Source organism: Littorina saxatilis, linkage group LG9 (genome assembly GCF_037325665.1).
Source record: "Littorina saxatilis isolate snail1 linkage group LG9, US_GU_Lsax_2.0, whole genome shotgun sequence".
Taxonomy (NCBI): domain Eukaryota; kingdom Metazoa; phylum Mollusca; class Gastropoda; order Littorinimorpha; family Littorinidae; genus Littorina; species Littorina saxatilis.
Genome location: NC_090253.1, coordinates 10,654,870 through 10,669,599, shown reverse-complemented (window position 1 = coordinate 10,669,599; position 14,730 = coordinate 10,654,870). Strand labels below are relative to the sequence as shown.

At 38.4% G+C, this 14,730-nt stretch overlaps 1 long non-coding RNA gene across 1 annotated transcript; it reads right to left on the bottom strand.

Annotated features, from left to right (window-relative positions):
- Nucleotides 1–11,035: 11,035 nt before the first annotated feature.
- LOC138977370 (uncharacterized) lies at nucleotides 11,036–13,083 on the bottom strand. Its single transcript, XR_011459249.1, has 3 exons — nucleotides 12,787–13,083; nucleotides 12,118–12,164; nucleotides 11,036–11,270 (listed from the first exon to the last, which is right to left on the bottom strand). It is a non-coding gene; the product is annotated as an uncharacterized lncRNA (long non-coding RNA).
- Nucleotides 13,084–14,730: the final 1,647 nt, after the last annotated feature.

Sequence of the window (14,730 nt, the reverse complement as noted above, 5' to 3'; positions counted from 1 at the left end):
AAAGTCTAGATAAATACAAAGAAAAAACATTTTTCCTGTGCTTCTTCAAAAATTCAAAAGCAGGGACTGTTTGTTCAAATTTGCTATGCTCTCTACCATCATCCTGAACTCAGGTCAAAATGAGTTCAGCTCACTCTCTCCCTGACAGGATGCCTTGAGTTTCCTTGTCTGGCAAGGAAACCGATATTTTTACATATTTAGAGCTTTATGTAATGTATTATAATTTACTAGTAATACCCGTGCTCCGCACGGGATTTTTTCTTCTTCATTAATTACAGAGTTAATTATGAATAAGCAACAACAAAAACGTGTTCAATGTGCAATGGCAAGCGCCTACAGAACAAAATGCCATACATTTATTGGGAGAGATAAAAAAGGGCACAGTGGTGGATTGGCCATGACTTGTGCAGTGACAACAGTAACATATTAAATTTAGAAGTAATTGCGACAAAGTTACCCAAAAAAAGCGCTAGCACACACAGAACAACAAAATGTGATAAAACATCAAACCTAAGAAAAGGAGCGTTCAATGTGCAATGAACTGCAAACCATTTACACAGCAGCTCTGAAATTTCGGTCAATGTAGTGATATTTTCTTTTTACCCGGCTCGGCGCTTGAATACACTTTCTTTGTTTTCTTGCATAGCTGCTCGCCATTAGTAATGCAAGAATCTACAGTTTGGTGAAGACAGACAGTTACGAAGGAAAGGCTAAATGCGGCCAAACAAAAAAAGTGGCTACATTGACCGAAATCTCAGAAAATATGACACATGGGAGTGAAATAAACACAGCATTAAATGAGCAAATAGTGTGCACAGTACAAAAAAAAGTTTGACACATTAGCAAATAGGAATGAAAAAGTAACCCAGTGGTAAATATACAGTGGGTTCTGTGAACAATAACAAATCATATAATTGGGAAAGAATAAAACAGCGTTAAATTGTGCCCTTTTCTTAGATTTCAGTCAATGTGGACAGTCTGAAAATTCAATCAATGTGACAAAATCCTTTTGTCACGCTTCAAGTTCAATCAAGATGATGAATGCTAGTTAAAATGTGTAAAAGAATATATAACACCAATCATATAATTGGGAAAGATATCTCGTCGCAGTACCCCGACAGCTCGAGTCACCCACAATGAAACGTTTGTACGATTGACTGGACTTAAACAAATTAGCGGCTACATTGACATAAGTGAGGGACATAAATGTGCAAAAAAATGTGCCCAGAGAACAATAGTTGAACACATCACCATATATGTCTTGAGACGGGAAAAAAACAGCACTAAATGGAACAAAATTTGTACAGTTCAGCAAACATGTGAGTGAAAAATAAAATGTTAACCCTTACACTGGTGCAATTCTGTAACACATGTTACATAGCCACTGGTGAATTAACAGAGAGAAAAATAACAAAAAACGGTCATAATATTATAGGTTTTCGCATACATGGGAGGTAATAGGAACCGACCAAACAGACTCAGCCAGTAGCGCGACATGTGTCGTGACAACCAGGTGACAGTATACCTAAAGTAGCGCGACATATGTCGCGACAACCAGCCTCAGGGTTAAAATGTGAAATTGGTTCTGCGTTCTGCGAACAACAAAATGTTTACACATGCATTGTGCACAGAGAACAAAAGTTTACAGATCACCATGCATATATTATGGCATTATGATGGTTAGGCCCGAAGAAATACATTTGCTTTTGTTTTCTTCTTCTTCTTCGTCGTTCGCTATTTGTTTTGTTTAATATCTCTCTTGGGCTGCAAGCCAGCACAACATAATTAAAACATTTCATTTGCCGAATCAGCGCCACCAAAACTGATAAATAGGACTAAGCATGGAATATTCATTGCAGGGGCTCTTTTTATATTTAGTCAAGTTTTGACTAAATATTTTAACATCGAGGGGGAATCGAAACGAGGGTCGTGGTGTATGTGCGTGTGTGTGTGTGTGTGTCTGTGTGTGTGTGTGTGTGTGTGTGTGTGTGTGTGTGTGTGTGTGTGTAGAGCGATTCAGACTAAACTACTGGACCGATCTTTATGAAATTTGACATGAGAGTTCCTGGGTATGAAATCCCCGAACGTTTTTTTTCATTTTTTTGATAAATGTCTTTGATGACGTCATATCCGGCTTTTCGTGAAAGTTGAGGCGGCACTGTCACGCCCTCATTTTTCAACCAAATTGGTTGAAATTTTGGTCAAGTACTCTTCGACGAAGCCCGGGGTTCGGTATTGCATTTCAGCTTGGTGGCTTAAATATTAATTAATGACTTTGGTCATTAAAAATCTGAAAATTGTAAACAAAAATAAAATTTTATAAAACGATCCAAATTTACGTTTATCTTATTCTCCATCATTTGCTGATTCCAAAAACATATAAATATGTTATATTCGGATTAAAAACAAGCTCTGAAAATTAAATATATAAAAATTATTATGAAAATTTTTTTTTTTGAAATCAATTTAAAAACACTTTCATCTTATTCCTTGTCGGTTCCTGATTCCAAAAATATATAGATATGATATGTTTGGATTAAAAACACGCTCAGAAAGTTAAAACGAAGAGAGGTACAGAAAAGCGTGCTATCCTTCTCAGCGCAACGAATACCCCGCTCTTCTTGTCAATTCCACGGGCACTGCCTTTGCCACGGGCGGTGGAGTGACGATGCTACGAGTATACGGTCTTGCTGCGTTGCGTTGCGTTCAGTTTCATTCTGTGAGTTCGACAGCTACTTGACTAAATATTGTATTTTCGCCTTACGCGACTTGTTTATTTGTCATGCTGTGTGACACACGCGTTGCAGTTGACACCATGTGTAGAGTTTAAGATGATGTGATTCCTATTCTTATAAAGACAAAGTCGATCTCCGTTACACCCCGCAAAAATGTACATGATTGCCCATATGGTCTTTGTTGATGTTCTTTGTCTCGTGACTTTATCAATATGTCGCAAAATGATTCCACAAAATTCAAAACAGGGATCAATTTTACCCGCAACTACTGACTCGAGTAAATAGTGTGCATAGTACAAAATTTTTTTTTACACATCAGCAAATAGGAATGAAAATGTAACCCAGTGGTAAATAATAAATATATACAGTGGGTTCTGTGAACAATAAGCAGATTCGAGATCGTCGATAATGATTTTTCATGTTTTTTTTTGGTAATTTATAAATTACAAAGGAATTGATATGCAAGACAGTTTCAAGCGAGCTATTTTTCGCGGCTGTATTTACTGTGCAAACAACTCTAAATATGACAAAAGTGTCACATGATAATCAACCGTTTGGTTTCGCCGCTCACTGGAGCAGACAATTTTTTCTGTAACCAGTTGACAGTGATGAAACCATATATTACGGTCTCCTTCCGGCAGCAGTCCCAAAATACAAAACGTCTCTTTCCGTGGCTGTGTCAGTTTCCAATGCGACACTGTCATTGGCACTGTCATTCTTGTGACGCTCGTCGCGTTTTCACCTGTTTTTGACCGAAATGTAGCACAGGATGCCGTTGAAAAGCCAAAGGTCTTCAGCTTTTGTTGATCTTTGGCAGGCCTATTAGTTTTAATTCGGTGGCATAATTCAATGCGCTTCGTCAAAATTTCTTAAACTGAAACCAAAAGCAGACGCAAGACTTATAGTCAGTTGGAGTTGTCTCCCGTACTCCTAAACTTTAGTGTGCTGCAGACGGTTGTACCCAAACGGCTCATATTGCAAACGGTTTGGAATTCCCAAAAACGCAAGATCAGCACTACACGACTTCAGTGCACCTGTAGGCGAGAGTGCTCGGTCAATTTTGGACAATGTGTATCTTGAATGGAAAATATCGAATATCACGCTGTCCGAAGGAATGGTGTTCTTATCGGAGAATGACAGCGCTCAGTTCAAAATGATAGGACATCAGACCGCCATGCTGCTATGTGAATCGGACATTTGAGCCTTTCAATCGGTCTATGCCTGACGCCTAACGACATCCCTGCCTAGGTTAGGAAAGGGGGGAGAAAACTGCTAACGCCCTGACCCAGGGTCGAACTCGCAACCTCTCGCTTCCGAGCGCAAGTGCGTTACCACCCGGCCACCCAGACTGGTTTATGTGATTTTTCTTTGGGGTGATCTAAACCTACGCTCTAAATTCACCTTTTCAACATGCATGACTTTTGACACAACTCTGTACTTAGCACAGGCGACCAGCATATATAGTCTGTGTACTGGCCAGCTGGATCGGTACATTTTTTCCTTATGGCCTACACACATTAACTGTATCTGGCTATTTGGACTCGTTCTCCCAAATAACCATATTTGCACAAAATAAATTGTCTGTAAGCAGCATAGTGTTGTGTTTTATTGATGTCTCCCTCTTCTGCTTCTTCCAGGACGAGGGCGTCGCTTCTCTGGGCCAAGCATGTGAAAGGAAACTCTCATCCAGCACCAACCACCAGTGCATCGAAATCCTGGAGTGTAAACAGAAAATCATCTTTCAGTGACAAAACTTGATTCAGATTTAAACATTAAAATTGTTAAAAAAAATATGCACCAAATTTAAGAAAATTGGAGAAAATAATGAGAAAGAAGAAATTGTAATTTATGTAATAGAGCATGTCTTGGTGTGTGTGTGTGGGGAGGGGGTGGATATACACCTGTGACGGTACAGGCTTTCCAGTATGATAGAACAGAGTTGAGGCAGGTATGTAAAACAGAAAGCAATTTAATATAGATTATATCGAACACAGAAGAAGAAATGTACATGAGTGATGACACTGGTTAGTAAAACAAGACTGTCCTGGGACATTGTGAATATTTGTATAGAGGCACCTGTAACATATCTTTAGCTTCTTGGAATGAATTGCACATGATTGTCTCTTGAGACACATATATACTATATGTCACCCTCTCCTTGAAATAATCTTCTAATACTTGATTATTTAAACATGTTGTTTTGCATCATATCCATTTTGTCAGAGGCGAGTTTTGCCTCATTTGTACACATTTCTCCAAGACATTTGAATTCTGGTACACCTTTCCTTTTCATAGCTCGTGCCCAGTGTACCCATGTACTGTACAGAAACCCTCTTTTTTATGCCCCCTTATTTGTAAGGTTACTTTCTCTGATTTATGTTTATAAACTGTTATTTTAACCCTATTCTCAGACAGAATTATTTCAGAGTTTTTTGAGTCACTTGAGAAAAAGTGACTATGTAATCGGTCAGTGTTAGTCTGTCCGGCCGGCCGTAGACACCACCTTAACGTTGGACTTTTCTCGGAAACTATCAAAGCGATCGGGCTCATATTTTGTTTAGTCGTGACCTCCAATGACCTCTACACTTTAACGATGGTTTCGTTGACCTTTGACCTTTTTCAAGGTCACAGGTCAGCGTCAAAGGAAAAATTAGACATTTTATATCTTTGACAAAGTTCATCGGATGTGATTGAAACTTTGTAGGATTATTCTTTACATCAAAGTATTTACATCTGTAGCCTTTTACGAACGTTATCAGAAAAACAAGGGAGATAACTAGCCTTTTCTGTTCGGCAACACACAACTTAACGTTGGGCTTTTCTCGGAAACTATAAAAGTGACCGGGCTCAAATTTTATGTGAACGTGACTCATTGTGTTGTGAATAGCAATTTCTTCCTGTCCATCTGATGCCTCATATAATATTCAGAACTGCGAAAGTGACTCGATCGAGCGTTTGCTCTTCTTGTTTTTATTGTTTGTAAATTTTACCTCATCTAATGTTCTCATATTACATCTAGCACATTTTCCCTTGAAACCTTAAACAATTCAGAGGAGAGTGTTTTGTTACAACCTGTACTTGTGTATTTCCTCACAGGATACATTCCATGTAAATTATAGGAAAGTATTCTGATGAATGTATAATAACAATGAATGGATCATTTTAATGACAGCAAAATAAACAATGATGTCACAAGGGTGTTGTCTATTGCATTTCTGTGTGTCTCACTATGTTATCAGGAATTTTTTTTACAAAAGGCATTCTTGCACGTACAATTATATCACACAACTGTGGTATATTGCTCTTCAGAGGAAACAAAATGTTGGTGGGCCCTTTTGACAGACAGATGCACAGCACACTTCTATCCTTGCCATAATTATAACTGTGAAATCCCCATTATACTCTTCACCCAAGAAAAGAATATCTTCTGTTATTGTCATCAAAGTTCACCCTATTATTTCTTATATAACTATTTGTGCAAGTGCTATTGTCATTCATGATTCTGTGTATACATGCGTGTGTGTGTGTGTGTGAACCCGTGCATGGAAAGTACTAGGAAAAGGACTAAAACTAATCCTGATTTACCTTCAAATTGGTTCCTCAGCAGATCACTTTCTGTCCGCACCTCTTCCTCTCCTGCCGCCCTCTAGCACTAGTAAGGACAGCATGTTCTGCTGGAAGCGAAACTTCCATAGCCTAGACGGAACGAGAAGAGTTTACAGTTCTCATACTTCATCCTTACTCAATTTACAGTATCTGTATCAAACCTATTATCATCAAGAAAAGCTCACTTGACTTTAAAGAGCATGATTCATTCTCTATCGACTGCCCATTGAACAAATAAAATTCAGTTCTCATAACCTTTACTAGTGCGAATAGAATTTTTGCTTTTAAAATGGGTGTGATAATTATTATTTTCTGTTCTACTCACTCTTGCAAGCAAAGCACACTTTTACTTTTAGTTTACTGTTGTGTTTATTCCAGTGGTATGAATTGTAGCTAAAAAAAATAAATGCATCTATATATATATATATTATCAAAAGAGTAACAGTGCAAATGCAGAGTCTTATAATTATTTCAGAAGGCAAGTCCTTGATTTTCCAATCCATGATCTACACACATTCACTGATTGAGCTATCGCCGTATCGGAAAGACGTCAGCCAAAATTAACTTCAGATTGGATGTTTCTCCACAAATTTCAAGCGTTACAATGGTCCAAAGTTCCATCAGCAGCACTTTGGAGGGGAGGGGAAAAGTCAGTATTAAGTTTGTGTGGGATAAACCATATGCAAAGCCGGCTGACGTCCTCGTTCTACTGCCTCTAGTAGCTGAAAACAAGTGATCTCATCGGCTACCAGTAAGTTCGTCACACGGTAGATTCGTCACGGGTGACGAAGATACCAGCAGGGTGGGCGGGTGTTTATGCTTAGAGCTTATGCTTTCAGATGTTTGATTTGTGGGAGAGATTCAAGATTCACATTTTTAAGAGAGAGAGAGAGAGAATGAAAATGCCATTTTAGATTGTGTACTTCACCTACTCAAAGAAAAAAGAGATACAAAATAAATACGCACAACATCACATATATATATATGCTCTGTGAAAGGAGAGAGAGAGAGCGGGAAAGGGGGAGAGGGAGAGAGAGAGAGAAAGGGGGGGGGGGAGGTGCAAGGTTGTATTACCATTACATAACAGCCGCGCTCGGACTACTGTGGCGAAGTTACTGTGGCGAAGTTACCGGGGACCGGTGACGAATCTACCGTTTGACGAACTTACTGGTATCCATCTCATCATACCAACCAAATGGTTCGAAATGACTCGCCTTACAGATTTCTTTGCAGTCCTGCTGGGATCAACTTTTACACTAATACTGACTGTTGTATTGAAAGCCCTATTTGATTATAAACAACATTTCCTGTGGTCTACAAATCCGACACTTACCTGGTCAGTCTCCAATTCGTCAAAACGTTCCCTGATAGTCGCCATGTTGTCTCGAATCAAGGGACACCACCCACGGAACACATCACAAGAGTGCATTTTCCTTTGATATTACGACAATTGATTCAACTTCCCAAACTCTTAATTTTGCAAAGTTAAGTTAGTCCTTCTGTGTGGTAACATTATTCGTCACGCAGAATCTTCTGGTAAAGCTTTTAGAGCGATCTGAAGGCCTTTTTCTGGCGGACACCCTATCTTTAAGCAAACAAACAAACAAATACGCACATAGACAGACGGACACACACACCTTTACAAACAAACACATATACACACTCATACACACACAAACATACACACAAACTCATGCACACACACATTCACACACACACACACACTCTTTCTCCCTCTTTCTTAGTCTTTCTTATACACACACACACACACACACACACACACGCACACACACGAGTACAGACTCATGCACGCGCACACACACACACACACACTAACACTAACACATGTGCACAAAATGAACACACACACACACTCACACACACACACACCGCGCGAGAGAAAAAGACTACAGGGAGGCATGACGTCATGATGCATTAATTGACGTCAAAGACTTTTGACCGTGACGTAATCTTCTCACGCGAGCTTTATCCATAGTCTTGAACAACCACACACAAATAGACTTGGAAAGTACAGAATTTCTACCCGTCCAAAGCGGCCTTGGGTGGCGTTTGCTCAAAAAATGGGGGCGCCAATTTTACCCACCGTATTTTTGTTAGTATGGTCCCAATTTTTGGCGAACTTCCATCTCCAACTGTAGCCCATAATCGGGCACAACGAATCCTTCTTTATCATGTATTATCGCTGTGAACATTTCTCAAGTCGATTACAGTATTCACGACTTTCCGACCTTGACATTGTAGTGGGGGTCAAGTGGGCGTCGGCATCATTGTCCAATCAGAAATAGTGATGCGCTTCCGCTTCCTGTCCCGCCCAGTCTGCGCAAAAGAAATGGCGCAAAACTGTTTGCGCGGAAAAAGGTGATGAAAAAAAGAACACAACCTGGTTTGATAACCAAATGATTGCGACCTTGCATTCTAGCATCATTTAATGTGGAACAACGACACATCTGATAAACAAATAGCCAGTTTGTTACCAACATGAGAAACTAGGGTTTAGAATCGAAGCGGTAAACCCGGACGCTGTTTGTACACGTAAATCCGGAGAAGCTATCGAAGTAGGTGACATGTCGTTTCACTCCGAGTGTGCCAGCACCGGCCCTCTACCCGCCAAACCCCCACTAGGCAGGGAAAGTGGTTCGACCTTGCATGACTGCAGGGCAAGTTCGAGTTTGCTAGCTAAAATTGATGCCAGTGCTGCCTTGTCTAGATCTGGAACTTTTTCAATTGGATTTTTTCTCTCTATTATACTGGAATAAGTGGGTGCTTTTCTAGATCTAAGCATCGACCGAATTAGATAAAGATGTTCCTTGCATTGCATTCTCCTAAATCTGTTATTCTAACCAGTTTGTTTAAGAATATAATTGTTAGTTTTTTGTTTGTTTTTAGTTGATAAGCTTACAAGATTTTTTCTTTTTTAAGTAAGTGGTTTCACACGTATAACATGAGACCCACATGCACTAGATCTAGACAATGGAAGTTGAGGTCCTAGTTCAATACCACAAATGCCAGTATTTCAGACTCCTTTTGGAGGAATGTGTGGGGTTTGGGTGTTTAACTTGAAGTGGTAGATTGTTTGCACAGGTATGAATGTTCGTACGTTCGAACGTGCACACATGCATGTATGCAGGCATTTGTTTGTCAAGCAGGAACATGCAACATTTTTTGACCGTATGTGAGTGCGCGTGTAATAAAACCAACGACAAACAATACATAAAGCTCCAGCTCTGCTTCTTCACCAGTCACAGACGCATTGCGTTGTTCAGCTTTCCAGAAATATATTAACTCAGTCAGAACCCGCTTCATGAATATTTTATTTCAGGAAAAAGTCAATCGAATCATAGATCTATACAGACGGGATCTACACAAAAAAAGGTTATTGCGTTGTTCTGTCTTTGAGACTGTATCACGTGATATTGAGCTACTAGAAGAAACATGTCTGTGGCATAGTTCAAAGAGTAGTGTTGGTTCTTAGCATAGTTTGACCCAACAGATAGAGAAGTCAACAGAGGTATTCTGCCGTCAGCAGCTTTATTGCTGTTTTGAATTTGATCTTGCATAATTTTATTACATAATTTTGCAACACACAAAGAAATCGTAATTGAATATTTTACGCAAAATTGAATAATTCGCAAACATGTTGGTATGAACAAATATTATTTTAAGAAAATATGAGTGTGAGGATGGACGTATTTTGAGTGAAGTAGCAGAAATTCTTTTTAAGTTCTTTAGCTACATGCACACGTTCTGTTAATTACGTTCTTAGCAGGGAGATCCAGATTAATAATACTGCTGTGACAGGTTGTGGTTTCCATACACACTTTGAATACAGGAAAACAAAAACAAAAACACAGTTAAAAAAAAAATGTGCACATAGGATTAAAATATTAAAGTGTACAGAATAAAAGCAACATATGTACAAAAACAAATCTCGTGGTTCTCTTGTCAAACCCACTGTAGTAAGCACAGAATAGGAGAGAAGATTTTGGAGAAGGTGGCTTAACCTACTGAAGTAAATGATCAAGAGGATTCTAAGCATCCAGTGCTAAAGCTCTCAAATCACAAGACAAACACACTTGTTGTGGCTATCCGAACTGTTGATTTAAAAAAAAAACATACCCACAAATTGTAAACATCTATTACAAAATTATATATATTGTATGGATCTGTCTTTGTAAAATATACTGTACAGAAAATTTTAAATAATCTGCACAAATCTCGTGGTTCTCTTGTCAAGTAGTAGGCACAGAAAAAAAACAACCTGTGTTTTGTCTTGTAAATTATACTTTACTAAATGTGTACAGTATTCTAAGAAAAGAAAAATTCTTCCTTTTTATCATATCAATTGCCTCCCTTGAATTTTATTTGTAAAATAATTCTGAGAAAAAAAGCTTTCTACTTAAAAGCAGTGCAATCAAGAAAATGGGTACAACCTGTGTGTATACCTTTATTCCTTATTTTTAACATTTAACTGAGGATGTCACTACGCAGTTTTACTGATTTAAAAAAAAATTTGCTTCAAATTATCTCCCTTGAACAAACACTTCTTTTTACAATTAAATTTTGTTTACACGAAGAGGTAGTTTTAAGGGTATATACAAGAAAACAATATTGCAACCTTAGATGTATTTACATTATTTTGGACTAATTCCATTAAAAAAAAATTAAAACTATAAATGATAAATCAAAATAAAACAGATTTTGAGGCTGTGCACAAGCTAATAGGATTAAACACGAAAGTCGTACCCAAGAATCGTCAAATACTTTTGCTAACAGCTATACTTAAACATAAGAAAATATGATCTGCATCTCTTGTTATGAAGATGATGGCACTGGTCCACCGAAGTGCATGCCATATATGCTTTACTGTGCGCTCTCCCTCTCAATGGTCTTTCTCTGGCTGACTCGATTCTGAGGAGATAAAAGAAAACACATTCAGTACAAGCTGTAAAAAATAACAACAAAACTAGTATTACTTAAAGTAGCTGCTGGTTTCTGAGTATTTGATTGAAGGCCCAATCCGACTTGTAAGAAGTTTGCCCGACTGTCGCAGATTTGGTCAGGTAATTGCATGGAGTAAAATCATGCCTCAATTTGGTAACATACAAACTGCAATATTCTAAGGCTGTGAGTGTGAGAATACATCGGCGCCACTTTTTAAAACTTTCTTTTTGTGTGTGTGCATGTTTTAGTGCCAAAAATGAATAGGCCGAGTTCTCTCTCTGCAAAACTTGTGTGAAGCTTCAGAGCTCTATCAATGGTTTGAAAGAAAAAACATACTTTTCCATTTTTGACGTTCTTGTTCCCTTCCCTGTGAAATTTACTGTCCGTAGGTTACCGGATTTTGTTAATGTCCGTGAAAACCTCAACTATTCATTGCTGAGTGCCTAGTGATAGCTATCCCCCTCAACGACCTAGCACTGCTGAATCCTGATTCTTCCCATTGTTTGATTCTGTAATGAAATTGTGTAGTTGGTAGTTATGTGAGCTTCTTCTTGGGGGGGGGGGGGGGGGGGTATTAAACCATCAGATCACAAAGTAAGACTTCATTGTAATGTGCTGATATTTGTTCAGGTGCCCACCATTTTCTATGTGAAAACATGTTGCTAACACCCAACCATATATGGGCTACTCACCTACATCACGTTTCATGGTTGGGTTCATGTTAGTTAGCAACATGTTTTCAAATTCTCATCAGGCAATCACGGCTGACACTAAACACAGAACAGGTGGGAAAGACATAATTCAATTTACTCACCTTCCTTGCATTGTGAGACTGGCCATATGAATCTGCTGAAGTAGTTCCTGCACATATTTAATCAAATATTCATCTTAATAACGTGTTAATATCGCTTGTTCTAGCAAATCAGACTTGACAGTTTTCTGAAGGCTTGCACAATTTAAGAGCTTGCCTGTCCCCAATCATTACAATAAGAAACAACATCTAGTATGCAAGTATTTTCAGGGTATGAAGGTTTTAATATAATGTCGGTTCTTCTGGGGGCATGGAGAAACACCTTACACAAAGTAGAACATACACAACAAATTTCAAACAATTGAGGTCACACCATAGTTTTACTCACAAACAAACAACGGCAATACAATAAACAGTCTGCAAACGCCTACATGTTGTCTACACTAGGTTTTAAGAAACAAAGAAGCACATGAAGACGGGCTTTGTCAAGTAGACCATTATAGCGAATGAGCAACAGCTGATGATCCAGACCACCAAATTGACATGATTTCCCCTTATTCAGTTTGTGATTGTAGTCATATTGAAGATGCATGACTTCAATTTTTCTAAGTAAGTCTCTTGGTGCGTTTACGGATACATTCATTGTCACAATTACGACATGCTAATGTCTAACCTGGGTAAATTTCAATTCATGACTTTTTTTTTTAACTGGCATAGACATTATGAGCATACCAGAATTATTTTCCTGTTAGACTGTCTTCTTCTTTTTCTTCTTCTGCGTTCGATATTCATGGCTGTCATATCGTCAGGTCAGTGGCTGCCATGAAGTCTGCATAAACCAATTAAATAAATAATTAAGGAAAAAAAACACCCTTACATCATAATAAATCAGAACCATCAAAACCACCCCCCACCCATCCAATAAAACCTGCATACAAAAACACTTCAAAATAAAAAAATGAAAACATTTAATTCCACTTCAAAAATATAAAAGTTGTTATGCTTTATTTTCATTATCTCTTTACACACACAAAAATTGCTGTGCAAATCTTTTTAAAAACATCAATGCCCGAGACACCAGTAACCTGTTTATGTTGTTGACCTTGTAGCTTTTCAGTTTAAGAGGCTGTTCAAAAAACCGTTTCCCTGGAATCTGCACTATGATAACCATGAATAATACCGTAGGGAAAATATTACATCACCAAGACCTAAAAAATAACACCAACCTGAGGTGGCAGGTAATGGCGGACTTGACTTCCTTCATAACCAAATATCACTCTTCTGACAAAAAAACGCAAATGCTATGTTAAACCAGAAAATACGTAAACCGGAAAAGGAAGCGCATCAAAACCAAAATGGCAGCCCCCATGAAATCCGAAAGGTCAAGCAAACAAGTCGTGAGCTTCGCTGGAATAAAGTTTCCAAACAGCTGAGAGGGTACTAGTTTGATCTCATGTGTTTATGTAATGGACTGAATTTTTGACCAAGCAATGTTTGGCAAGGTCCAGACTTTTGGTTTGCATATCAACTTGAAAACTTGAAGAAATTCCAATCAAACTAAAAATTTCATTAAACAATTAAAAGAAAGTATCGCATTGTATTCTGTATAATTTCCTGAATCCAAAAATATATTGATATTATGATCAGTCTAAAAATGAGCGCAAAAGTGAAACAAGAAAATCAGTTTTGCAAATGAGGTCCTATGTTTGAATGCCTTGCCAAAACAGGCTCGATCCTTCTCGGTCTTCGAGTTTTGGGTAGCTTACCCTTGCTAGTATTGATGATGACTGATCACTAGGTGCTGCCTTACCTTGTTTTTCAGGCTGACAGACTGACGGAAAGTTTGATATCGCTTCACACGACTTGTTTCAATATGTATGAAGCCAGAGCAGCAGACAATTTGTTTCTGATTCATATTTCTTTTGAAGAAAATGACTCAAATGAGCATTCTTTGTTCTTACTTGATATCAGAATAACGCATCAACTTAAGTCGATGATACGCTGAATTGTTCTTAATTTGTAATCAGAAGGGGGCCATACTAATGGAACGTTGCTGGCGAGATGTCCTTTCCCTGATGATTGAAGCAATGAGTTTTCAAGATGACAACTGCTACATTACCTACACTGATGTCACCGAATTCAAAGTGAAGGTGGCGGCACTGGAGGCAGCGAGGCGACACAGTCATTCACAGAGTGTTGCCTTTGTGTTCAAAGATGACGACAACAAGGACATTGGGGAACATATGAGGTGTGTTATGTGTCCAGTAGTAAGAAATGACATTGTGTGTGTGTGCATTAGGGGGGTGTCGGTGTGTGTGTTGCAAATTGATGATCAGTTATTCTAAAACTTTATCGGTGGATACAAAATTGCTTGGGGATAAATGGTGTTTTTGTTAACTTAAAGGTAGTACACCTAAGGAGCCATTTTGGAAAGTTGTTTTTATAAAATGTACCTGAAAAAGTTCAAGAGACATTCGCTGTGCTGTAAGTTACATGCCCTTATAATGATTTTCTCAAGAATTGTTCTTTACTATGCTAATCATTTAAATGAATTTAAATCGGCGAGTGGTTATCGAGGTCAGCTTTCCGGTATCAGGAATCCCGATTCCGCTCATCGTCATATTTAATTAATGTTTAATGATTACATATTCCTCGAAGCAGGTAAATTCCATTGGG